The sequence below is a fragment of the Pelodiscus sinensis genome, chromosome 5 (assembly GCF_049634645.1).
Source record: "Pelodiscus sinensis isolate JC-2024 chromosome 5, ASM4963464v1, whole genome shotgun sequence".
Classification (NCBI taxonomy): Eukaryota; Metazoa; Chordata; order Testudines; family Trionychidae; genus Pelodiscus; species Pelodiscus sinensis.
This window is the reverse complement of record NC_134715.1, coordinates 134,430,347-134,457,535: the sequence shown is the minus strand read 5'-3', so window position 1 is coordinate 134,457,535 and position 27,189 is coordinate 134,430,347. Positions and strand designations below refer to the sequence as shown.

The 27,189-nt window shown below is 49.8% G+C and overlaps 1 protein-coding gene and 1 long non-coding RNA gene across 2 annotated transcripts in view; both read right to left on the bottom strand.

Annotated features, from left to right (window-relative positions):
- The window catches only part of LOC142829722 (C-type lectin domain family 4 member K-like), a 106,209-nt gene that overhangs the window by 59,092 nt on the left and 19,928 nt on the right, over nt 1-27,189 (bottom strand). The window lies entirely within an intron of this gene.
- LOC142829494 (uncharacterized) lies at nt 946-7,727 on the bottom strand. The gene is made up of 3 exons (XR_012903921.1): nt 7,393-7,727; nt 6,677-6,778; nt 946-1,071 (listed from the first exon to the last, which is right to left on the bottom strand). It is a non-coding gene; the product is annotated as an uncharacterized LOC142829494 (long non-coding RNA).

Sequence of the window (27,189 nt, the reverse complement as noted above, 5' to 3'; positions counted from 1 at the left end):
CACCTGCTCCTGGCATTAAACCAGGCCCTGGCCCACGGTCTGAGCCCCGGGAGGGTGCTGCACTCACCTGCTCCCCTGGGGACAAGACGGAGGTCAGGTGTGAGCCCTTAGACACACAGAACTGCTGGGCCTCCAACCACGACTTCTCTTCTTGGGAGAAGTAATAGAGGTTCCCACCGTGACCCCTCCAGCCTGCGGAGAGCTTTATCCACAGGACCCCTGGGAACAGAGACTGGGGTTAGACACCTGGGCTAGTCACAGGGACACCCTCAGGGAGCTCAGGGCTTCTCCTGCTGCATTACCCCTGCCCCTCGGCTGCCCAGGCCCAGAGAGCGTTGGAGCCTGATTCTCCAGCCACTCAGTGAATCATGTCGGTGGCCATAGGAAGGATCCCAGAGACGCTACAGAGAGCAGCTAGCCCAGGGTCCCTTCCCCAGCACGGAAATGCACCTGTGTCTGGGCTGGAGCATGGGCTGGTCCCAGTGCAGAGCAGCACAGCTGTAATGGGAATGGGAAGACTCACTGCTCAGCTGAGCTAGCCGGGGGGAACAGTGCTCAGGGACCATTAGCGGTGAGAGGTGAAGGTCTCAGGTCTATTGCCCATCGGGTTCCCCCCACAGCCTGTAGGTTGGCGCTGGCCCAGGGACAGTTGTGAGCGTAACCCCCCAGGCACTGAAAGGCCGATTTCTCTCTGCCTCTGCCCGGACTGGCTTAAAGCATCTAGCAAGAGCTGGTAGCTGGGGGCTTCCTTTAGGCTAACAAGGCCTAGGGTGTAAGTGAACTCCACACGGTTCTCCGCGGGGTTGGCACATGCGTAGCTGCAGGTGGTTCCTAATGCAGGAAAATTCGGTGTTGGCAAAAGCCCGAAACTCTTATTTACCCCCGTACTGACAGGAATTGGGGCCGGTCAGCACTGCGGCTCAGACTTACTGAAGGAATCCTGCGCTGCTCGCAGTGCTGCAGTGATGTTATCCAGACGGGTCTGGAGTTCCCTGTTCTCCGCACTGACATTTCCCAGCTGGGCTCTCAGCATCCGGACTCCTGCCTGTGCTTCGCCCAGGAGCTGCAGCGCTGGGAGCAAGTCAGAGCGACGTCAGCGGGGATCAGAACGCGGGATTGTCAGGACGTGTTCTAGGGCAGCCCCTGCCGGCCCCGTTGGGCCAGGTTGTGACATTGGTGGATTTCAATGGGAAAATACCGATCACTGTTGCACCCACTGCTGTGTGCTCCCCACGCTCTGTGCACGGTGGGCTGTGTGAGGTGTCTACGGGAAGGTTCTGTGTTGCTGGTTCTGTTTATACTGCTCACATACAGGCCTGAGTCTGGTCTGTGAAGCTGTGACTGTGGCCTCGGTACTTGTATGGTGAATGTTTGGTGTCTGGGAGGCAGTAGCAGGCATCACTCACCTACTGTGAGGGGTGGCGACCCAGGGACTAGCGATGCTTCATGTTTAGTAAGTGTCACCAATAAACACCAGAGCAATTCTGCTGCAAACTGGCAGACCAGCCGGTACCCCATGTCCTCTTGCCTAAAAATGACCTGGTGATCATGTGATCAGCTCCATTTTGGGAGGTGTCATCGCACTGGAGGACAATGGATTTCCCTCTGCATGGGCAAGGTTAGAAAAGAATCCTGAGGGTTCCTCCATTTTTGTCTTCAATCTGCTCTTGACTTCAGAAGCATCCCTGCTATGGAGAGAGGGCCCGTAGGATCTGTTGACCCGTCCTAACCTTCAACTCGCTGCAGGGGGGTTCCAAAGAGGATGGTGAGAGGCTGTTCTCAGCGGTGGCAGAACAAGGAACAATGGTCTCAAGTTGCAGTGAGGGAGGTCTAGGTTGGATATTAGAAAAAACCATTTCCCTGGGAGGGGGTAAAACCCTGGGATGGGTTACCGAGGGGGTGTGTTTTAAGACCCAGCTGGATAAAGCCCTGGCTGGGATGATTGAGTTGGGATTGGTCCTGCTTTGGGCGGGGGGCTGGAATCGATGACTCCTGAGGTCTCTGTCAGCTCTGGGATTCTATGATTCTAGGAGGTACTCCAGAGACTTTTAAGATAGCAGTCTATTGCACCTCTGCGAACAGCCTGCATCAAGAACTTGAGGACTCATGTGTGTAATGTGCTTTCTTTCAGAATCCTACTCACAACCTTTGAACCTTTTCTTTCTTTCTTTCTTTCTTTCTTTCTTTCTTTCTTTCTTTCTTTCTTTCTTTCTTTCTTTCTTTCTTTCTTTCTTTCTTTCTTTCATTCATTCATTCATTCATTCATTCATTCATTCATTCAATAAATCTTTAGATTTTAGACCCTAAAGGATTGGCACAGAGTGCTCGTTTGGGTAAGATCTGAGGTAATTGACTTGGGACTGTGGCCGGTCCTTGGGGCTGGGAGAGCCTGTTCAGAGTTGGTGAGATTGACTTTCATAACCTCTCATCTGTGTAAGGTTGTGGAGGTGGGGGATGGGTTATAACTTCTCCCCTGTGTGAGGTGGGGCTGGGTGGGGCGCAGGGAACACTGGGGTGTCTCAGGGGATTGCTTGTGAGGCTTCTTGCTGGCTGCTGAGGTGCTCTGTGTGGCTGGTTTGGTGCCTTCTAGAGGACGACCCCAGTCTTGGGCTGTAAGTAACCCTGGTTCCCAGCAATGTGCCTGATTCGACACTCTCAGAGGTGTCCTCAGATCCCCTGTTAAATTACACCAGCGCTGTGCTGTCATGCACCAGAGTGACTAACATTTACTCAGCCTAGTGCTGGCTGGGGCCAGAGGGCGTCTGATCTCCAGGCAAGGTGGGAGCCAGGCAGTGCCCCTGGTTGTGTGAGGTTATGTCTACACCACAAAGAAAAGTCAGGAACAGATACACAAATTGCAGAACCTGCCTGAGTGCAAAGCTCCTGGTAAGAGCCGTGTGGTTAGATGCAAACTGGACCCGCTCCAAGCCCTGCTCCGAGCTGGAGGGTGGCACTGATCTGGCTCCGCTCCTACCTCTGTCTGCCAGGGGCCCGTATCCGAGATGTTACGGAGGCATTGTCGAGGATTATCCGGCCCTCTGACTACTACCCCATGCTACTCATCCACGTGGGCACAAATGATACTGCCAGGTGTGACACTGAGCGGATCAAGTGTGACTACAGGGCTTTGGGAGTACGGGTGAAGGAGTTTGGAGCGCAGGTGGTATTCTCTTCTATCCTTCCTGTCAAAGGTAGGGGCCCGGGCAGAGAGAGGTGCATCCTGGAGGTGAATGCCTGGCTGCGACGATGGTGTCACCAGGAGGGATTCGGCTTCCTTGATCACGGGGTGCTCTTCCAGGAAGGACTGCTTGGCGGAGATGGAGTTCACCTTTCCAGGAGCGGGAAGGCCTTGTTTGGACACAGACTGGCTAACCTTGTGAGGAGGGCTTTAAACTAGGTTTGTCGGGGGCAGGTGAGCAAAGCCCACAGGTAAGTGCTGAATGTGCGGGACTGGGAGATGGGTTGGAAATGGGGGGGACTACGGCCTATAATGGCAAGGAGAAAGGAGGGTCAGGGCACAACAGGGAGGCAAGATCAAATCAGTATCTTAGATGCCTATATACAAATGCGAGAAGTATGGGTAATAAGCAGGAAGAACTGGAATTGCTAACCAATAAATACAACTATGATATCATTGGTATTACAGAAACCTGGTGGGATGGGACGCATGATTGGAATGTTGGTATGGAAGGGTACGGCTTGCTCAGGAAGGACAGACAGGGAAAAAAGGGAGGAGGGGTTGCCTTGTATATTAAAAATGTACACACTTGGACTGAAGTGGAGATGAACGTAGGAGATAGCTGTGTAGAGAGTCTCTGGGTTAAGCTAAAAGGGGTAAAAAACGAGGGTGATATCATGCTAGGAGTCTACTACAGGCCACCTAGCCAGGTGGAAGAGATGGATGAGGCCTTTTTTAAACAATTAACAAAACTATCCAAAGCCCAAGATTTGGTGGTGATGGGGGACTTCAACTATCCAGACATATGTTGGGAAACTAACACAGCGAGGCACAGGCTATCCAATAAGTTTCTGGACTGCATTGGAGACAACTTTCTGTTTCAGAAGGTTGAAAAAGCTACCAGAGGAGAAGCTGTTCTGGATTTGGTTTTAACAAATAGGGAGGAACTAGTTGAGAACTTGAAAGTGGAAGACAGTATAGGGGACAGTGATCACGAAATAATAGAGTTCATGATCTTAAGGAAAGGTAGAAGGGAGACCAGCACAATTGAGGTTATGGATTTCAGGAAGGCAGATTTTGATAAGCTCAGAGAACTTGTAGGTAAGGTCCCATGGGAAGCAAGACTGAAGGGAAAAACAACTGAGGAGAGTTGGAAGTATTTCAAAGGGACGTTGTTAAGGGCCCAAAAGCAAACAATTCCGCTGTGTAGGAAAGATAGAAAATATGGCAAAAGACCAGCTTGGCTTAACAAGGAGATCTTGCACGATCTCAAAATAAAAAAGGAGTCATATAAAAAATGGAAACTAGGACAACTAACAAAGGAGGAATATAGGCAAGCAACACGGGAATGCAGGGGCAAGATTAGAAAGGCAAAGGCACAAAATGAGATCAAACTAGCTACAGGCATAAAGGGAAACAAGAAGACCTTTTATAAATACATTAAAAGCAAGAGGAAGACCAAGGACAGGGTAGGCCCACTGCTTAGCGAGGAGGGAGAAGCAGTAACAGGGAACTTGGAAATGGCGGAGATGCTCAATGACTTCTTTGTTTCGGTCTTCACCGAGAAGTCTGGAGGTGTGCCTAACGTAGTGAATACAAGCAGAGAGAGGGTAAGTTTAGAAGATAGGATACACAAAGAACAAGTTAAAAATCACTTAGGAAAGTTAGATGTCAGCAAGTCACCAGGTCCTGATGAAATGCATCCCAGGATACTCAAGGAGCTGATAGAGGAGGTATCTGAGCCTTTAGCTATGATCTTTGAAAAATCATGGCAGACAGGGGAGATTCCAGAAGACTGGAAAAGGGCAAATATTGTGCCCATCTATAAAAAGGGGAATAAGAACAACCCAGGAAATTATAGACCGGTCAGTTTAACGTCTGTCCCAGGGAAGATAATGGAGCAGGTAATTAAGGAAATCGTATGCAAACACTTGGAAAGTAATAAAGTGATAGGGAATAGCCAGCATGGGTTTGTGAAGAACAAGTCATGCCAAACTAATCTGATAGCTTTCTTTGATAAGATAACGAGCCTTGTGGATAAGGGAGAAGCGGTGGATGTCATATACCTAGACTTTAGTAAGGCATTTGATACGGTCTCGCATGATATTCTTATTGATAAACTAGGCAAATATAACTTAGATAGGGCCACGATAAGGTGGGTGCATAATTGGCTGGATAACCGTAGTCAGAGAGTTGTTGTTAACGGTTCTAAATCCTGCTGGAAAGGGATAACAAGTGGAGTTCCTCAAGGATCTGTTTTGGGACCCGTACTGTTCAATATCTTCATCAATGATGTAGATATTGGGATAGAGAGTACTCTTATTAAGTTTGCAGATGATACCAAACTGGGTGGGGTTGCGACTTCTTTGGAGGATAGGGACATAATTCAAAATGACCTTAGCAAGTTAGAGAAATGGTCAGAGGTAAACAGGATGAGGTTTAATAAAGAGAAATGCAAAGTGCTCCACTTAGGAAGGAACAATCAGTTCCATACATACAAGATGGGAAGCGACTGTCTAGGAAGGAGCATGGCGGAAAGGGATCTAGGGGTCATAGTGGACCACAAGTTGAATATGAGTCAACAGTGTGATGCTGTTGCAAAAAAAGCAAATATGATTCTAGGTTGTATCAACAGGTGTGTTGTAAGCAAAACTCGTGAAGTCATTCTGCCGCTCTATTCTGCACTAGTTAGGCCTCAGCTGGAGTACTGTGTCCAGTTCTGGGCGCCACATTTCAAGAAAGATGTGGAGAAATTGGAAAGGGTACAGAGAAGAGCGACAAGAATGATTAAAGGTCTAGAGAACATGACCTATGAAGCCAGGCTTCATGAACTGGGCTTGTTTAGTTTGGAAAAAAGAAGATTAAGGGGGGACATGATAGCGGTTTTCAAATATCTAAAAGGGTGTCACAAGGAGGAAGGCGAAAATTTGTTCCTCTTGGTTTCTGAGGACAGGACAAGGAGTAATGGGCTTAAAGTGCAGCAGGGGAGGTTTAGATTGGACATTAGGAAAAAATTCCTAACTGTCAGGGTGGTCAAATATTGGAATAAATTGCCAAGGGAGGTGGTGGAATCTCCCTCTCTGGAGATATTTAAGAACAGGTTAGATAGACATCTGTCAGGGATGGTGTAGACGGAGCTTGATCCTGCCTTGAGGGCGGGGGGCTGGACTCGATGACCTCTCGAGGTCCCTTCCAGTCCTATTATTCTATGATTCTATGATTCTCCCGTCCCTGCGGCCTGGTCGACACCACAGCACCCGTATGGTTCCAGCAGCTCTCACGCACCCGCTGCCTGGGCTGTGAGGCTGCCCCCTGCAGTGCAGACACCCCTGTGCCCTCCCGGTGCCTCCATTCCCCTCTGAGCAATGGGCTCTCTCTCTCCCAAGGCACCGGGAGAAGAAATGGTCGAAGAGCGCCAGGTGCCCAGAGGCGCAGAGATGGGCCCAGGGGAGTCCCCATTCTCGAGAAGGCAGCAAGCGCACACCCGGCCCCACTCACCGGCCAGCTCCTTCGAGGTGTCCACGGTGCTGTTGGGCTGCAGAGAGACTCTGATTTTGTGAGCCGCTTCTACATCTCGTAGGTTTTTCTGCCCCTGGAAATCTAGGATCACATGGCCCTGGGGTCAGTGGTGCTTCGCTCGCAGCGAAAGAGAACAGACTCTCGCAGTGCGGCGGATGATTTGCTCGTTAGTCGAGACGAGATTTTTATTGTCCGTGCGACTCAAGCACCAGAACTGGGAAGCGTCTTCCATTTAGCCTGACACCCGAATTGGGCAGGGGGTGCCCCGGAATATTCCCTGAGTGCCCCCGCCCCGCAAGTGCCAGTGCCCCATGAGTTCCCCATGGCTCCCCATTCCCTTTGTGGTGACTGCAGCCCCAGACACACTCCAAGAGAGCAGCCCTGTGCTCCCCTGACCACGGGCCCTCGCACTCAGGTCCTCTGTGTTTTCCCCTCCCCGGCTGCAAACACGCCCAACCTGGCCCTGAGTATCTACAGGAACATGCCACGGACACCCACAAATCTCCCCTGCCCAGTGAGTGGGCGTATGCAGAGCACTAGGAGTTGACTGATCTGGGGGGACCCTGCACCCGAAGGGACGCTGCAGAGAGCTGGGCCCCTCCCCTTGGCCCCTCCACTCACACCAACGTTACGGCCGTTTGGTTTGTCTTTCGAACAAGGACACAGCGTCAAATCCTGCGCCGGGGGCGACTTACACAGGACGGTCACTGCAACGAGGGAGACGCCCAGAGCCAGGCTCAGAACAACGAGCAGGGAGCAGAGGGTGTTGGCGGACTTGCCAGGCGGCGCAGCGGGCGTGTCAGGGCGTTTGCCTAGTGGGGGACAAGAGGAATGTTTCCATGGACGCGGGAGCCCATCTTGGCTCTGCCCTGCCAGGTCTCCCCTCCTGGTGAGGAGTCAGCCCAGTCGGTGGGAGGCCGAAGCCACAGTGCCCTCACGTAGCTGGGACTGAGGCCAGGGGCTCAGGGCACTTTGAGGAAGCCTGGCAGTTAGACAGAGATCCACGGGGGAGTAAAAACCCTGCGGGGGCATCAGCCACCCACTAGCTGCCTGGGCTGAGGCATAACTGCCCGGTGCCGGGGTATCTCGCTCCTTTCTCTGGGGCATCCACACAAGCCAGCATCAGAGGCAGGTGACTGGGAAGGAAGGACGTTTGGCAAGGATGTGCCCACTCTGCCACTCTGAGTGCAGAAGGAGACGGCCCCACAGGAGAGCTTAATACCCAGCCTCTGTAGGCTCTGCTTAAAAATAAACTCCCTAAGATCACAGATTGCCTGGCCTGGGGAGACAGGCTGCGACCATCAAATGACCGAAGAGGAGGCATCTGACTTCTTCCAGAAGTGGGCCCCCAAGCTCCTTTACCACAAGAGAGCTTGGAGAAAACAAGCCGCAGCCTCTGGTAGCCGACCACTCAGAACTCCTGCTACCTTCCAGGACACAAGAATCAAACCATCGCCTTAAAAAAGGTGATTTTATTTAGAAAATGAAAAGATCGACTTGGCAAAGCAGACTTGGTTGCTAGGAGTTAGCGAGCAACAGAGAAAAGAACAGATTAAAGCACAGAGAAAATGGTACCCTGGGCTACAGCTTAAAATGAATTGTATGGGGGAAGCACATGGACTTAGCACAGGCAGGAGCGGCCTGAGATGAGCTGCCAGCAACTGGTGCCCTAGGCGTAATGCACGATCGGCGTGCAATCGGCGCCCCTGCCTGCAAAGCCGTCAATGGCAGTTTATCTTGGTACAAAGGCGACTGCCTAGGATGCCTTTATTGACGGGCTGCCACTGAGCACAGGGAAGTTTAACCAAATAACAAAACAAAGAAAACAAAGAAAATAACCTGATTGCGACTAAATAGACATTTTTTATTTACTTACAATCTGTGCTTCAAGGTCCAGTCCATTTCCATGCCCACTATGCTTTGTAGGCATGATAGTTCTGCCTGGTTCAATTCATCTTGTTTCCCCAGCTCCTAGCTTAAAACTCCCACAAAGAAAACAGCAGGCAGGCGTATCTAACGATTCAGATTTTAACACTCTCCCACTAGCCCTTCTGGCTCCTGCCAACACCCTGTAGCTACCTCAGTTTAACCCTTTGGTCACTGAATGCGGCCAGCACTCTTCCTATCCATCACAGCCTGCAAATCTTGAAGGGCAGAACCAGTGCAGAGGAACTGAGAACTGACCCCAACTTGCCTCCTAAGCTCTGGCGAAGTCCCCTCACACGTTGGCTTGGTTTGGGTAACAAGCTGGTTTCTGTGTGAGATGGGAGCCCAGTTTGTAAGCCCTGCGGGGAGCCAGGGGAGATCAAGGCCCAGACCAAGCCCCTCTTGCCCACTGCACATGCTGCTGCTGCTGCCCCGGGTCTAAAGCTGACCAAGAGCAGGGCTGAGCTGTGGGTCTGTTCTCCCAGGTCAGCCAGTGCCAAGAAGTGGGAGTCCAGAGAACAAGGCAGGTGGCCTGAAGGATTCGGTGTGTGAGCTCCTTACCAGAAAGCCGGAGTTGTTCTTTTCCAGTATCCACATTCATATAAATAGCTTCGTCCTCCATTCTCCGTCCATGCCCGTGAGCTGAGCTTGATAAATGGTTTCTGTTAAGCAGGTGTTTCGCAGCGGCTGGTTAACACATTTGAAGCTGCCCAGAGTCAGCAACGGACAGCGAGTTCTTTAATTGGCAGGGCAAAAAGCCTCAGACCACAGCGTGTAAGGCTGGGCTTCCGTACATCCTCTGAATGAATTGCAAGAGAGAGAAGCCAGGCTGCCTGCTAGTCAAATGGCCTGAGACCCCATATTCTATCCAACCTGCTCTTAAATATCTCCAGTGATGGAGAGTCCACAACGTCCCTGGGCAATTCACTCCAGTGTTTCACTACCCTGACAGTTAGGAAGTTTGTCCTGTTGTCCAACCTAAACCTTCCTTGCTGCACTTTAAGCCTGTTGCTTCTTGTCCTATCCTCAGAGGCCAAGGGGAACAATTTCCCCCTCTCCTCCTTGTGACACCTTTTTAGATTCCTGAAAACTGCTATTGTATCCCTTCTCAGTCTTCTCTTTTCCAAACTAAACAACCCCAGTTCCTCCAGTCTTCCCTCATAGCTCATGGTTTCTAGACCTTTCATTATTTTGGTTGCTCTTCTCTGGCCCTTCTCCAACTTCTCCACCTCTTTTTTGAAATGTGAGAGCTGGACACAACACTCTAATTGCGACCTATTCAGCGCAGAGTAGAGCGGAAGAATGACTTCTTGTGTCTTGCTCACAGCACTCCCGTTCATGCCTCCCACAGTTATGTTTGCTTTTTTTGCAACAGCATCACACTGTTGACTCCTATTTAGGTTGTGGTCCACTATAACCCCTAGATCCCTTTCTGCAGGGCTCCTTCCTAGACAATTTGTGGATTATTGAATAACTATGTTGTGATGTAAACGCAAAGTTATTATTTATGATGTTTCTTTATCAGGAGGTCTTATAAAGTTGTTAATTAAATTAATTTCTTTTGGGACTGGAGCGTGGCGAGGCTGAGCTTCTGGAATCATAGAGTCCTAGGGTGGAAGAGACCTCCGGAGTTCATCGAGTCCAGCCCCCTACCCAAAGCAGGACCAATCCTTTCCGGAATCCTTGCTGAAAATCCGAAGGCTCTGAGTTCTGGGTCTCCAGGTAACTTTCCATGGGGGTTGGGGTTTTTCTTGTGACACTGAAGAAGGGCAAGTTAGCCAACTCTCACCCATCCAGTGGTGACACGACATCACATCGCTAGCTCATATCTAATGAGCTACCTGTTGTTTTCTGCCCAGGGTCCACCAATATTTAAGGCCAGAAATGCTTGTTCGGGTCATCCGGTCTGACTTCCTGCCCAGCACAGACCAGAGACCCTCCCCTGTGGTTCCTCCATCCAGCCCCAGACACCCTGTTCAGATACAGCAGGTGTGTTAGAAGGAGTCATCCACTCTGGATTAAAGACTCCTAGTGCTAGAGAATCCACCACCTCTCCAGGTAAGTTGATCTAATGGTGATTTACCTTCCTTGTACAGGCGGTGCTCTATTTCTAGTCTGAATTCATCTAGTACATCCATAAATCTAGCAATACACGCTATTCCTTCATTTGGCCCTGAAATCCTTGACAGTATCTCAGCTACTGTGTGGGGCTGTGCAGTAAAAACAGCTAGAGGTACAAATGGGAAGGTGTCACATTATTGGATTGTGAGATGACCATACAAATCATTGTTGCAACCACTGTTCTATGTTTGCCCCAAACCCTGTACACAGTGAGCCAAGTGAGGTGTCTATAGAAAGCTCTTGATTCACTGATTCTGTTTATGTTCCTCATATACCTGTATCATTTTGTATGTGAAGCGACGAGTCTTGACTTTGTTCTTGTTCTTTCACGTTTGCCTCTGGGAGACACCAAGAGGAGGCTTGGCCAGCCCGTTGTGAGTAGGGCTGGATTTTTACTTATTACACAAAATAAGTAAGATTATGAAGGTTCTATAAATGCAAAAAAATTGCTAGTCTTAGTTACATCCTCACCTATATACATGTAGGTCTGCAAATGTAAAACCTTATTATTTCCATTTTCATCGTCCTTTCTGTTAAAATAATACACAATTTTGGTGAGGCCACAGGGCTTCTTAAACTTGATGTATTTTGGGGCCTGAGCATGTGTGAATCAAGCTCTGGGGAGAAGAAGACTGTTAATCAAGTGAGTAGCAGCACTTGACTGACAATGCACCTTGGGTGGTACCAATCCACAGCTGGTGAGCTGTTCTGTGAACATTCGAACCAGCGGGGGAGTAATGGTGTCTGCCTAAACAGGACCGAGTCCTGCATGGGCAGGTGACTTGCTCATGTACCAAACTCCATCGTGGGACATACTTTTAAAGCACGAGAACAATGGGATTCCCTCCACATGGGCCAGGGTATAAAAAGGGCCCTGAAGTTTCCTCCCTTTGTCTACAATCGACTCATCACTTCATGAGCATCTTTGCCGTGCACTGAAGCCTGAAAGGACTGAAGACCCATCCTAACAGTGAATGTGTTCCAGAGACTTGAATTAAGACAGCAGATTGTCCCATCTCTGCTACAAGCCTGCACCAAGAACCTTGCAACTGGTGTGTGTCATTTGGTGTCTTTAACAATTATGCTCTCAACATTTTCTTTCTTTCTTTCTTTCTTTCTTTCTTTCTTTCTTTCTTTCTTTCTTTCTTTCTTTCTTTCTTTCTTTCTTTCTTTCTTTCTTTCTTTCTTTCTTTCTTTCTTTCTTTCTTTCTTTCTTTCTTTCTTTCATAAGCCTTTGGATTTTACATCCTAAAACAGGGCTACTCAACATGCGGCCTGCGGGTCGCATGCAGCCTGCAGCTTGTCTGTTTGCGGCCTGCAGTGCGGTTGGGTTAACGTGGGGCTAGCAAAAAAGTAGTCATTATAATGGTCTTATATTGAGATGTGATTTAATAGTTCAATTCCTGGACTGTCATTGCTCAGTATAAGTGCCTTCATATGGGTGGAAATCGGGTGACTATTGCATTTTATTAATATCAGCAGAACTGACTTAAATGAGGCCTGTGTGTTGTGTAGTCTTACCTTAACCTTTGTATTCATGCTGTCAGTGTGAAAGAAGCTATTTGCATATATATTTGCATGTCTATGCTGCAACCACACTTAAGTTGCTGCCCTCGGCATGTGCTTTGAGTGTCATTGTGGCCCCCGGGGCTTCCAAAGTTGAGTAGCCCTGTCCTAAAAGATTGGCACAGCGGCCTTCTTTAAAAAGCTGATTCCTTTTGTAACTCCCACTGCTGCAAACTGCACTTGGGAATCTGAAAATCAGCCCAATTCTTTGGGACTGTGACTCCCCCAGCAGGAATACAGATTCTCCAACCGGAAGTTAGCTGGCCATCCTGCCAACATCACATGAATCTGGAGTAAAGTGAGTTGGAAAATGCTTTTTTGTTCCCATTATACATTTGCTGAAGAGAAATGCCTCTGTACATTTTTCCTCAATTTTTTTTATGACAAAACACTAAAAACTAAACACAAAACATTTTTGGTTTATGGCAACTGAATATGTTTTGTTTCCTTTTGAGTTTAGATTTTTTTCAATGAAAACCCAAACCGAATTGGCTATTGACAGAAAAGTCAATGGATGTTGACTACCAGTATTCGAGAAAGCCACATTTCCAAAGCTGCACTGTCTCGGTATCAAACATAACATTTGTATCAGTAACAGAAGCTAATGTGCTGTCATTCGTGGCAAATGTATCTCACACCAGAGAATTTATCTGACAAATCTCACGTCCTATTCTATGTGCGAAGTGTTACAAACAGCGTGTGGCTTTCTCGGGTGTTCTGTGCTGCACTCACATGGATGGGTCCAGTGTCTCTCTCTCTCCGTCTTGACTTTTAGTCTTTCCGGTGACATGGGGCCGTCAGAAAAGATCAAGTGGTGCAATTCTGCCTCACTCACCATGGAACCCTTTCTGCATTACTTGGCCCTTGCGTCCCTGCCCATTCCTCTGTTTGTCATGCTCACTGGGTGTGCCGGGTACCACAGATCCCTGGTTTGGGGCCTCTCCTGGGGTATGTCTACACTACAACATTAATTCGAACTAACTTAGTTTGAATTAGTTAATTCGAACTAAGCTAATTCGAACTAATGGATCCAGACTAAAAAACTAGTTCGAATTAGCGTTTTGCTAATTCGAACTAGCATGTCCACATTAAGTGGACCCTGAACAAGGGTTAAGGCTGGCCGGAAGCAGTGCCGGCAGGGCATCAGAGGAGGACTTAGAGCATGGGGATGCTGTCTCAGGCTAGCCCGAGGGCTGTGATTAAAGGGTCCCAACCCCCAGCCCGTACACACAGTTCTCAGGGGTGCCCCGCTTGCAAAGAAGCTCTGGCTTGGATTGCCCGGACTACCCATACTGGGCACATCACACCACTCGGCCATCAGCCCGGCTGCACTTGCCGCAAGCTGCCATCTGGGGAGAGGGGGCAATTGGGGGGGCTGCAAGAGAGCTTCCACCATTCGATTGACCTTTGAGAGGGCAAAGAGAAGAGACGTTTTCAGCCCCCTTGATCTTGTGCCCAGACGCTCCTTTGGGATGACCCATGTAAATCCCATTTGGCAGTGCCAGCTAGGAAGCTACTCCTCGCTCAGCCAGCCCCCCCAATCTCCACCCCTGAGATGGCAGAGCTGCAGCCTACAGCCCCAGCCGAGAGGAGCTGAGGGAAAGGCAGCGTCTGTCCATGAGGCACCCTCCCAAAGACCCCTCCCTGAGGGAAGGGAGGACCAGCGCAGCCTGAGGGGGAAACATTCCCCTCCGCCCCTCACATGAGCCCTGGGCTTGGGGAATCCCCAGTGCAGGAGGCTGGTTCATGCAGTCGTGTGGGTACCTGTTGTGGCTGTGCTGGGTCTTGTGGTTGTGTTCTAGTGCTGCTCTTTGGCCTTGGTCCCCAACCTGGAGACCTGCTTTGCCCACTAGAGCCGACCCTCACTCTCACTGATAGGTCAGACTGTGTGCATCCCACACCATAACAACCAGCCTCTCTGCCCTGCTGCCTCGGACTGATATCAGGCTGGCAGGCCTATACATACCTAGGGCATCCTGTTTGCCCTGTTCACATTTCAACATGAGCTTTTTGGCCATCTTCCGGAACATTCTCCGACTGCAAGATCAGCACTAACGTCCAGCAAGCGCCTTTGCCAGCTCTTTTTAAACTCTTGGGTATAAGTGACACAGACCTGCTGGTTTCCAAATGTCTCTCTGTAGCAGCTGTTATTTAGAATCCCCCTGAGATGCCATCTCAAGACATGGGAATACCCTCATGACACACGTTCCATGGGCCTGTGGGGTGTGTGTGAGCAGACACCTGGCTCCTTGGTGCCTGAGATTTGTTGTCTGTGTCACAGAACTGATCAAACACAGACAGTGGCTGTGGGAGCTTCCCCGTCATGCCCTCTGCCAGACCCCATGTGTGGGGCTCCCCTCTAGGGATGAGAGGCCTGGGCCGCCTCCTGGCTTCTCTGCTCAGGTGGCATGTAACTGCCAAGTGTGTGGGGGTGTTTTGTGGCCATGTGGACACTTGTCTGTGAGCGACTGGACTGGGACCTCACCTCTCAAAATCTCAATCCAGCCCTCACCTCAGGAGAGAGCAGCCATCAGGCAGGAACAGTGTTCGGTCACTTCAAGCTAGGTTAGTTTTGCACCCCTGCTATGTAACCTTATTCTTAGCTCTGAAATCCCCCGTTCCCTATCTCTCTGCATGCAATTCCCTGAATTGCCATAGGAATTATAACTCTTGCCTTGTGACCCCTGTTCACTCTAAACTGTGCAATTATGGCTCTGTGAGCTTTGAATGAGTTTACAGTGTTGTTTTCTAGAAAGGAGGCTAGCCTTTCTATTTCTCCATGACAGAATTGCCAGTGAACAAAAAGATTTACTCAAAAGCGGCGAGGAGTCCGTTTCCCTAAATGTTAGTAGCTTTTAACCGACATCAGGAGATCACTCTTTGCAGAAGCACTAATCAATAAGTTAGAAAAGGAGCAAACTCCTCTAAAAGGTGTTTGAAAGGAGGCAAAAAGCAACAAATCATCTGACTGCATTTCACGTGCACACGACAGCTTATGCTCCAACACTTCGGTTAGTCTATAAGGTGCCACAGGACTCCTCGCCGCTAAGGGAGATCTGAGTTACTTTATGGCCGGGTTGGCTCTGTGTTTTGGCTATAACGATATTGATTCCATGAGGTTTTTAGTGGATCTGCAGGGTTAGATTTTCTACCCCCAGAGAGGCACCTTAACGATGCCTTGAACCTACTGGGGGTTTAGAATTTAAATATCAGGCCCTGGTTTGTAAAGAATAAGAAGAGGGACGGAAAAAAAAAACTTCTTTCAATTCTTCATCTCCTTTCTTATTCTAGGGTTCCCTTTTTCCTCCACTCTAGATCGTCTCATCTGAAGAAGTGGGTTTTGCCAATAAAAGCTCATGATACCTCATGTATATTTTTGTTAGTCTCTAAGATGCACAAGACAACTCATTTTTTTAAAAATTATTTTTAAGGTTACAGACTAACACAGCAACTCCTCTGAGACTTTTATAAACAGGATCTCTGTGGTTACCCCTTGGGTGTTTCTGCTTGCTAATATTGAAACACTTGGAAAAGTGCTAAATGAAGGCGTGTATCTTCAGTTTAAGCTTCTCTTGCAGTTTAAGCCCATTGCTTCTTGTCCTATCCTCAGAGACCAAGGAGAACAATTTTTCTCCCTCCTCCTTGTAACACCCTTTTAGATATTTGAAAGTTGCTATCGTGACCCCTCTCAGTTTCCCCTTTTCCAGACTCAACAAACCCAGTTCTTTCAGTCTTCCCTCATAGATCATGTCTTCATTAGTTTTATTGCTTTTGTCAGGACTTTCTCGAACTTGTCCACCTCTTTCCTGAAATGTCCTCACTATAAAACATAAGGAAACACTTTATCACTATAAATTGCTTTTATAAACAGGATTTCTGTGGTTTTACCCTTGGGATGTTTCTGCATGCTACTATTGAAACACTTGGAAAGTGCTAAACAAAGGCCTGTTTTCTTCAGAGAAGCTTGTCTCTTAAAGGCTGTGTCTACATTGGCACCTCTTCCGTAAAAGGGATGCTAATGAGACACTTCGGAATTGCAAATTCCACGGGGGATTTAAATATCCCCCGTGGCATTTGCATGAACATGGCTGCCGCTTTTTTCCGGCTTGGGGTTTTGCCGGAGAAAAGTGCCAGTCTAGACGGGATCTTGCGGAAAATAAGCCCTTGAAAGCAGGAATAAGGGATCTTCCAGAAAAGGGCTTATTTTCCGCAAGATCCCATCTATCATACCCAGTGTAAGCAATTGTTACCTGGGGGGGGAGGGGGAAACCAGTGTGCTGGGCCCTAAACTGCATTCTCCTTGGACCTGAAGTGGTTCAGTGTCTGTACTGCTTCCTCTGGGTGATGAGGAGCCCCAGAGAGCAGGAAGGCGAGTGGCAGTGGCCGTGTCAGCACCCCAAGAGGCTCCCTCGAGGGGTCATCTGTGACCACACTCCGTCACACACTGTTTGTTATGAAGGTTTTAACTTTGGGATGTTTCTGCAGCCTATTTTTTAATCGAGACACACGCAGAAAGGTGCTAACTAGTTGGAAAGATGTTTGCGGGTAGGGTTTTAGACAGTTAAAGGGAGGGGTTGAGGTGGGGGCAGTGTTCCTCCTAAGCTGCGGAGAGATTCAAAATCTGCCTGGCTGATTAGAAGAGCGCCCACAGTTTCTACTGGTGGTCCACATTCTCACATGCCTCGGTGCACATACAAATGTATTCCGCACATGGATGGCAAAGATGAGAAGGAAGAATGGTGAGGGGAGTAGGGGGATGTGGCTCTAGAGGTTTGGCTCAGGAAAATGTGTTCTATGATGTAGCTGTAGAACAGCTTTGGATTGGTGTGGCCCAGAGGTGGGGATCATGGTCCTGGGGGGCTGTGAGCCTTCAGAGCTGTGTCTTTCCCCAGGGATGGCCTGAGGGCTAAGCTAACTCTCTGTCCCACCTGCTTTCCCCGGCTGCTTTTCTGTGCATAGCTCTTTCTGTGCCTCAGCCACGGGCTGCCTGGCTCTGCCCTTTGCAAAGGGCCGTCTTCCCCCTCTGGACGTGCTTTGTTCTTCTGTGTTTTTTTCTTTTCTTCTCCTGCTTCAACACTGAAATCTTTTCCAAGAGTTTCTCTCTTAACCTGCCTGTATCTAATAAGCCTCTTCTCTAGTGTTTTTACCATGTGCTTGCTGAACAGCCTCCACTTTTTAAAATATTTTAAAATTCCCTCTTTTCTGCCATGTTTTCTCTTTTAATTTCACAATAACTCCTTTAAATGCTCCTTTCTTCACCTACCTTTATATGTAATAAACGTAAATGCTCCACTTTTAACTTACCTTAATATTTAAGATATTTAAAGCGTTTTTTAATTTCTCCAAAAGTGGTCTTTTACCATGTGCGTATTTACCTTTAAAACAAACCCCACTCTAGAAAAACTCCCTTTTCTGTTACAATTCTTTTATATAATAAGCCCTTTCTCTATTTTTTAAAATTTAAACAAAAGTGACCTTTTCAACAGCTTTACAACAAACTCCACTCTCACTAAACACTGATTTTTCCTCAGTTCTCTAATTTTTTCTATATTTTTATTCCTTTTTAATTTCCACATTACCATGGGCTTACTCATCTTCACAACAGATCCCACTTTCACATGCGTCTGCGAGTCTTCCGCAGGCGTGTGCTCCACTGTCGCGGGGACTCCCATCCGGGGAGTTTCCCCTCACGCTGACCTGCTTGTGGTGTGTCGGGCGCAGCTCCCTGCCCCACAAAGCTGCCCCTCTACCCCAGGGGTGCCCTGTGCAGCAGCAGCGACCCGACCGGCCTGGGCTCCCGTGTGCCCGCGGGGGAGGCTTGCAAAGAGACAGCCGCAGCCGTCGCACTCAGGCGGGCGTGGGGGGAAGGCCCTACTCTGGGCCTGGCGCGTCTCCATTCAGGTCAGTCCGGTCGCTGACCAGCTGACACCTGATCTCTAGATTCTCGGGGACGGAGCCGGCTGCAGGAGGTGGAAGAAGCCGCGCGGAACCTGAGAGTCTCCCTGCAGCCCGCCAATGCCTCGGCCGTGCCTGCCAGGGAATCGGACAGTAAGTCTCAGCCTGGGGCCCGGCAGCAGGTCACTCCCTCCCCAGGCCTGGAAGCCGAGCACGCGCCTGGCTGGAGGCTGGTGGGTGCATCCACGTGCCCCCTGCCCCTTGGCCTTCTCCCTGTCCAATCGGCTGCTGCTCTGCTCACTCCTCTGCCCATGGGGGCTCTGTTCCCAGGTGTGAATGGCTGCACCAGGCTCCCGCCTACGCCCTCCTGGCAGTGGCTGGCTGCTGCATCCCTCCCTGCTTCTGACCAGGAGGCCTAGTGGTCAGCATCTTCTGTCCTTTCACTAGTGTGTCCCTCATGCCAGAGTCCCCCCAGCCCAGCAGTGTCGGGGTTGCACTTGAGGGGCAGAGAGATGCAGCTCATGAGCCAGACAGGGCTGAATTGAGACCAGGGTGGAATCTGGGCTCTGGTGGAGCTGCTCTCCTGAGCCTCAGTTTGCCTCTGTCCCCGACCTCTGAGCCCTTCCTACCCAGTGTTGGGTGGCAGAAATGATAAGGCAGCAGAGGAGTCCCCTAACAATAGAATCATAGAATCATAGAATCATAGGACTGGAAGGGACCTCGAGAGGTCATCGAGTCCAGCCCCCCGCCCTCAAGGCAGGACCAAGCTCCGTCTATATCATCCCTGACAGATGTCTATCTAATCTGTTCTGAAATATCTCCAGAGAGGGAGATTCCACCACGTCCCTTGGCAGTTTATTCCAATATTTGACCACCCTGACAGTTAGGAATTTTTTCCTAATGTCCAATCTAAACCTCCCCTGCTGCACTTTAAGTCCATTACTCCTTGTCCTGTCCTCAGAAACCAAGAGGAACAAATTTTCTCCTTCCTCCTTGTGACACCCTTTTAGATATTTGAAAACCGCTATCATGTCCCCCCTTAATCTTCTTTTTTCCAAACTAAACAAGCCCAGTTCATGAAGCCTGGCTTCATAGGTCATGTTCTCTAAACCTTTAATCATTCTTGTCGCTCTTCTCTGTACCCTTTCCAATTTCTCCACATCTTTCTTGAAATGTGGTGCCCAGAACTGGACACAGTACTCCAGCTGAGGCCTAACTAGTGCAGAGTAGAGCGGCAGAATGACTTCACGAGTTTTGCTTACAACACACCTGTTGATAAAACCTAGAATCATATTTGCTTTTTTTGCAACAGCATCACACTGTTGACTCATATTCAACTTGTGGTCCACTATGACCCCTAGATCCCTTTCCGCCATGCTCCTTCCTAGACAGTCGCTTCCCATCTTGTATGTATGGAACTGATTGTTCCTTCCTAAGTGGAGCACTTTGCATTTCTCTTTATTAAACCTCATCCTGTTTACCTCTGACCATTTCTCTAACTTGCTAAGGTCATTTTGAATTATGTCCCTATCCTCCAAAGAAGTTGCAACCCCACCCAGTTTGGTATCATCTGCAAACTTAATAAGCGTACTCTCTATCCCAGTATCTACATCATTGATGAAGATATTGAACAGTACGGGTCCCAAAACAGACCCTTGTGGAACTCCACTTGTTATCCCTTTCCAGCAGGATTTAGCACCGTTAACAACAACTCTCTGACTACGGTTATCCAGCCAATTATGCACCCACCTTATCGTGGCCCTATCTAAGTTATATTTGCCTAGTTTATCAATAAGAATATCATGCGAGACCGTATGAAATGCCTTAGTAAAGTCTAAGTATATGACATCCACCGCTTCTCCCTTATCCACAAGGCTCGTTATCCTATCAAAGAAAGCTATCAGATTAGTTTGGCATGACTTGTTCTTCACAAACCCATGCTGGCTATTCCCTATCACTTTATTACCTTCCAAGTGTTTGCATATGATTTCCTTAATTACCTGCTCCATTATCTTCCCTGGGACAGACGTTAAACTGACCGGTCTGTAGTTTCCTGGGTTGTTCTTATTCCCCTTTTTATAGATGGGCACAATATTTGCCCTTTTCCAGTCTTCTGGAATCTTCCGTCTGCCATGATTTTTCAAAGATCATAGCTAAAGGCTCAGATACCTCCTCTATCAGCTCCTTGAGTATCCTGGGATGCATTTCATCAGGACCTGGTGACTTGCTGACATCTAACTTTCCTAACTTTCCTAATACTGAACCCTCTGTTTGAATCCTGTGATAGCCAGCGTCTATTATCTGGTGGCGTGTCTTAATTAATCAATCAAAGGACTCAGTTTAGGTGAATCTAACGAATGACCAATTTATTAAGGGTAAATTTACAAAATAGGAGATTCAGGGGGCATTCAGAAATGGTTAACAACAAACAATAAATGGTACAACAGACAGGACCATGCAGCACTGTAAAGACTAACTAGATGGTTTATTAGGTGATGAGCTTTCGTGGGCCAGACCCACTTCCTCAGATCAATTTGTGGAAGAAAAGTGGCAGGACCATAAATACCAAAGGGATGCCCTCTAAGGTGGGAGACCCCTGCGAGGGAAATGCCACAGCATCTGCCCCTGCTAGGGAGACCCCGCAGAGCCGGCCCCTGCTAGGGAGACCCCGTGCGACGTACCTCTGAGGTAAATCCAGTTTAAACTGGAACTTGTTTACCTGTTTTCTGCCAAAGGCGGGAAAATCATGATGTGACAGACCCAGGGCGTGTGGCTCGCCTTTCACTGTGTTTTACAAAATGGACGACAGTTCCTCCATTTTGATTTAACAGGGCTACCCTAAAATATCAAACATTACAAGCCAAACATTTAACTACTTAGGATTTTACCCTGAACAGCAGCTACAACAGTTTGGGTCCCGGCCCCGTCACATTGATGGAGGCAGAGTGCTCTCGCGTGGACAGTGCCACAACTGCCTGTCCATCTGTCTGTCTGGCAGGGGCTGTGCACACACACCGTCTGTGGCCCAGAGTCACTCAGGTGCAGGGGATGCGCTCACAGGTCACAGGGCAGCAGAGAGTCAGGAAGACGTGGCCAGGGAGACGGGCTCTGCACTGGGACCGGCCCATGCTCCAGCCCAGACACAGCTGCATTTCCATGCTGGGGGAGGGACCCTGGGCTGGCTGCTCTCTGCAGCATCTCTGGGATCCTTCCTATGGCCACCAAAGTGATTCACTGAGCGACTGGAGAACCAGGCTCAGACGCTTCCTGGGGCTGGGGCAGCTGAGGCAGGGGAAATGCAGCAGGAGAAGCCCTGAGCTCCCTGTGGGTGCCCCTGCAACTACCCCAGGTATCTGACCCCAGTCTCTGCTCCCAGGAGACGGGGGGGACAAAACTCTCTGCAGGCTGGAGGCATCACGGTGGGAATACTATATGTACTGGATCCCCCTTGTCCGCATGTTTGTTACCCCTTCAAAGAATTCTGATAGATTAGTAAGACAGGATTTCCCTTTGCAGAAACCATGTTGACTTTTGTCCAACAAATTATGTTCTTCTACATGCTTCACAATTTTATTCTTTACTATTGTTTTGACTAAGTTGCCCGGTACTGAAGTTAGACTTACCGTTCTGTAATTGCCAGGATTACCTCTATAGCCCTTTTTAAATATTGGTGTCATCTTGGCTACCTTCCAGTCATTAGGTACAGAAGCCGATTTAAAGGATAGGTTACAAACCACAGATAATAGCTCAGCAATTTCCCATTTGAGTTCTTTTAGAACCCTTGGATGAATGCAGATTTGGGAATCTCTCCAACGTCCTCAGCCGTGAAGACTGAAGCAAAGAAATCATTTAGTTTCTCCGCAATGGCTTTATCGTCCTTGATTGCTCCTTTTATAGCTCTATCATCTAGGGGACCCACAGGTTTTTTAGCAGGCTTTCTGCTTCTAATGTACTTACAAACATTTTGTTATTTCTTTTTGAGTTTTTGGCTAGCTGTTCCTCAAAATCTTTTTTTGCTTTTCTTATTACATTTTTACACTTGATTTGACAGTGTTTATGTTCCTTTCATTTATCTCACTAGGATTGGACTTCCACTTCTTAAAAGATACCTTTTTGTCCCTCACTGCTTCTTTTACATGGTGGTTAAGCCACGGTGACTCTTTTTTAGGTCTCTTGCTATGTTTTTTAATTTGGGGTATATATTTAAGTTGGGCCTTTATTATGGTGTCTTTAAAAAGTTTCCATGCAGCTTGCAGGGATTTGGCTCTAGTCACTGTGCCTTTTAGTTTCTGTTTAACTAACCTCTTCATTTTTGCGTAATTCCCCTTTTTGAAATTAAATGCCAGGGTGCTGGACTGCTGAGGTGTTCTTCCCACCACAGGAATGTTGAATGTTATTATATTATGGTCACTATTCCCAAGTGGTCCTGTAACGGTTATTTCCTGGACCTGATCCTGCGCTCCACTCAGGACTAAATCGAGAACTGCCTCTCCCCTTGTGGGTTCCTGCACCAGCTGCTCCAAGAAGTAGTCATTTAAGCCATTGAGAAAGTTTCTCTCTGCTTCTCTTCCTGAGGTGACATGTATCCAGTCAATATGGGGGTAATTAAAATCCCCCATTGTTCTTTATTTTGGTAGCCTCTCTAATCTCCCTCAGCATTTCAATGTCAGTATCGCTGTCCTGGTCAGGTGGTCGGTAATATATCCCTACTACTAATTTCTTATTATTGGAGCATGGAATTACTATCCATAGCAATTCTAGTGAACATGTTGATTCACTTAATATTTCTATTTCATTTGATTCTACATTATCTTTCACATACAGTGCCACTCCGCCACCCACCTGGCCTGCTCTATCCTGTCGATATATTTTATATTCCGGTATGATTGTGTGCACTCGTGTGCCACACTGGCCAGCCAGAAGTCACACAAACAGCCCCCTTAGACACTCCAGCTCCTCCTGTACCACAACCAGCCCCACAACTGACCCAGAGGAGCGGTTATAAAAACCCATCTCAGCAAAGACCAGCAGGTTCTACCCATCCCAAAGGAGTGGGCCCTGGTCATTTCATGCCTCAGAACTCACCTAACAGAGCTCGCTGGGCCCATCATTTAGCAAGGAGAAGGTGGAGAGTAGAATGGTTAGGGAGATTGCTGGAGACCAGGGGCGGGGAACCTGCTTTGGGTTGGGGCCGCTGCCTCACAGAAAAGTCAGTTGGGGGCCACATACAAGTGAGGAGAAAAAAGCCCCACTCCTCCCTAACGTGACCCTCGACTGAGAAGCAGAAAGATGCTCCCCCCTGTGACGGCGTATTGGGGAGCCCCCGACCCTGTACCCCCGTCCGCAGCCAGATGTGACTCTCCTCCAGCCAGTAGAGTACAAATGGGTTTATTGCTTCTCCAAGATCCAGCCCAGCGTAGGTTTGATGTAGGCATAAGATAGGCCGACAGCCTAAGTTCCCTTGAGGGGAGGGGTTCACAGGCCTCTGAATCCCCTACACACCGACTGCCCCCTCACCAAGTCACACCCTTCCTTTGTTCAAACCCCTTCCCTGCTCAGGTGAGAACCGCTTGGGCCATTGTCTACCTGATATGACAGCCCTCAGGGTGACCCCCGCTGGGCAGTGCTTACAGACGCAGGCTAGTAGAGGTCACCACCGCCCACGCACCCCCCACTACATCACACCCCCATACCCCTCATATCCCAGAGGGGGTGGAGCCCCAGTACGGGTTCTCCAATGCTGGGCGGGGGCTGGTTCCAGGCAAGCTGGGGGCTGCACCCAGCCCCTGGGCCTTAGGATCCCCACCCCTGCTGGACACCCCAACCACACAGTTCCTGAGGCAGGCACCTAGCAGAGCTGTAACAAACTGCTGCTGAAAAGAAGACGTCCTGCGATAGGAGGGGTCATCCGTCCTTCCGGGTCCAGTTCATACAAAGATGCTTCGGACGTGATGGTGCGAAGACAGGAACAAAGACCTTATTGAGGAGCAGACTGAATACAAAGATGGAGGAAGCCCCCAGATCCCCCTTGTACCCTTGCCCAAGTGCAGGGAATCCCATTGTGTGAAAGTATCTCCCAAAACGGCCTTTGTCACATGAGCAAATCACCTTTCCTTGCAGCCCTCAGTCCGTTACTTAGGCAATGGCCTGTGTTTACTGGCTGGACTGGACAATCACAGCACAGTTCCTCACTGAGATCTCCCAGATGCAAACAGCTGAAGCACCAGTGCAGAGCTGCCACTCATAACGTGAAATACGAGGATACAGGCCTATGCGCTGTATAAAGAGAGTCAGAGAATCATCAGCTTACCATAGACCCCTCACTTGGCCCCCACTGCACAAGATTTGGCACAAAGAGAACAGTGGTTGCAACTATGCTTTGTACATTCATATCAGACGTGCAACGCCTTCTCACGTGGCCAGAGAACAGCAATACCCGGCGCCCAGAGATGCAAACAATGTGATGATCATTGGGGTTAGTTTCCATCAAGCATGAATCCAGTTTCCTTTCCTTTCTGCCCCTGTTTCCCTGCTTCCCCTTAGTTCCTACCCCCACGGCCTCTAGTAATCTCTTCAGCTATTCCTCAACCAGTATTCTACGGAAATGTATGTAGACAATCATATCGCACCCCCGTTATTGAATTACACCCAGACACAAGCAATCAGAGAACCAGACAGAAGTGGGCAGATAACCAGTAGCGGAGCGGTGAGTATTCTAACCACACAGGAAAGATTTCACAACCCAGCTACTGATTAGTGGGTCCTTGCCAGACACAGAGCGATCCACCTACGTTCTCCTTAACTGGTCTAGGCTCCTCCCTTTCTCTGAAGGCCTTGGGTTGGATCCTCTTTCTCACTCCCCAAATTGCCCTACTTCACTGGCACTGGTTCAGAAAGTTTCCGGACGTGACCCTATGTTTCCCAGGCAATGTCTGCCCCAGCTGACAAGGCCTGGGACTGTCAAATACAGTCAGACTGGCATGTTGAGTCTGTGGGGACGCCTACCCTGCAGGGCTCAACTCGAAATAAGCGACACAAATTGAGCTACGTCAACTGCGGCGCTTGATTCAAAATTGGGAGGGACTACATGGCACTTATTTCGAAATCAAGCCCTCGCCCTCCGACTTCCCTTACTCCTCGTGCGATGAGGGCTGCAGGAGTCGGAGGAAGCAGTCCCCCTGTGTGACAGTATTTCAACACTTTTGAAATAACTACCGGCGGTGTCGACGCGGACGATGTTATTTCGGAAGAGCGCTAGTGTATTGCAGGGCAGACGTGTAATGCTGGGATCTGTGTTGGGCAGGAGTTTCTCCCCAAGGAGACCCAGGCAAAACCCCACTGGATTGGACTCACCGACCAAGGCACAGATGGCAGCTGGCGCTGGGTGGACGGCTCAGAATACAGAGGAGACGCCAGCAGGGGGTGAGTAACGCGGAGACTGATCCTGTATTAATGTCTCGTCACAAGCTCTTTCAGCAGCGTTTGGGCCCGTGCAGCCCCCAGCGCAGGGGGCCCGATCCTGAGGGAATCTCCCGGGAGCTGCCCCAACAGAAATTCACCCTCCCAGGAATTCCTACGCATGGCCCTTTGCTCAGAGTGGTGCCCAGCTACGCCGCGTGTGCTCAGTGCCAGTGAGACCACAGCTGGTCCCGCCTTCAGAAGCCCTTTGCTACCACGGCGGAATGCTGCAGAGAACGCTGGGGGAGATAGGAAGGGGGGCCCCTCTCAGCAGCCCCACAGCCCCACGGCCCACTTGCTGCTTTCTGCCCCCTCCCCCACACGGCCCCGAGACCAGAGACTCTCTGTGCCCCACCAGGACCCCCAGGCCGCGGTGGGGAGAAGGAGCTGCCCCCACCCTGAGGCCAAAGCAGGGAGCATGAGCTGCCCCAGTCCCAGGGCTGCAGCTGCAGGCCACATGGGAGATGGGGGACTTCCATTGCTCCCTCGCACTTCTGTGGGGGACCAGGTTCGGGGCAGTGGGGCTTCCCCTATTCTACCCGCCCATCCCCCCCACCCAGTGGCTCTGACAGGGCTTAGGGCTTCCGACATCCCCAGGGGGATATTTGCTGGGGGCAGGGCGCCCATTTTCCTGGGGTCCCTGGGCACAAGCCCCACGGCCCATTGGATAATCCACCCCTGCCTGAGCCCAGCCTGGGAGAGGGATTTCAGTGGGCTCTCCCTGGACAGGTCAGTGGTTGGCCGTGATGCTTCACTGGATGGAGAGCAAATTAGGAACCCAAATCCCCCTCTCCCTGCCCCCCAGACTTTGGAGTGTCCAGGCCTGGCACCGTGCCCTTGCCCATCCCTGCTTCTCAACTGAGGGTGGATCCCTGTGTCAGGTTCCAGAGCCGGGCAGCCTCGCCCAGAGTTTGGCACAAGCCACGTCCCAGGTTTGCTGCATCCTGCCACCTGCTCCTGGCATAAAACCAGGCCCTGACCCACGGTCCAAACCCCGGAAGGCTCCTGCACTCACCTGCTCCCCCTGGGAGGAGACGGGGGTCAGGTGTGAGCCCTGAGACACACAGAACTGCTGGGCCTCCAACCACGACTTCTCTTCTTGGGAGAAGTAATAGAGGTTCCCACTGTGACCCCTCCAGCCTGCGGAGAGCTTTGTCCACACGTCCCCTGGGAGCAGAGATTGGGGTCAGACCATGTGTCATTGTCTGCGTCTCAGCGGTGGTGGTTGGGGCACCTCCCTGCCCGGACACTGGGATTCTGTCCACACACAGCAATTTTTTTTCAGAAGTAGCAGATGCATTCTTTGGACACAGCAGAGTTCTCCATGGACAGGTGACCTGCTCATGTGACAAACCACATCTTGGGACGTACTTTTAGGGAGGAGAACAAGGGGAGCCCCTCCACGTGGGCGAGGACACAAAAGGGTCCTGGAGATGCCTCTGCTTGGCCTTCAGTCCTGCTTCTCACCCCTGGAGGGTGTAAGGGGACTGCTCGTGTGACTTCTTGCTGGCCAGAGTGGTGGAACA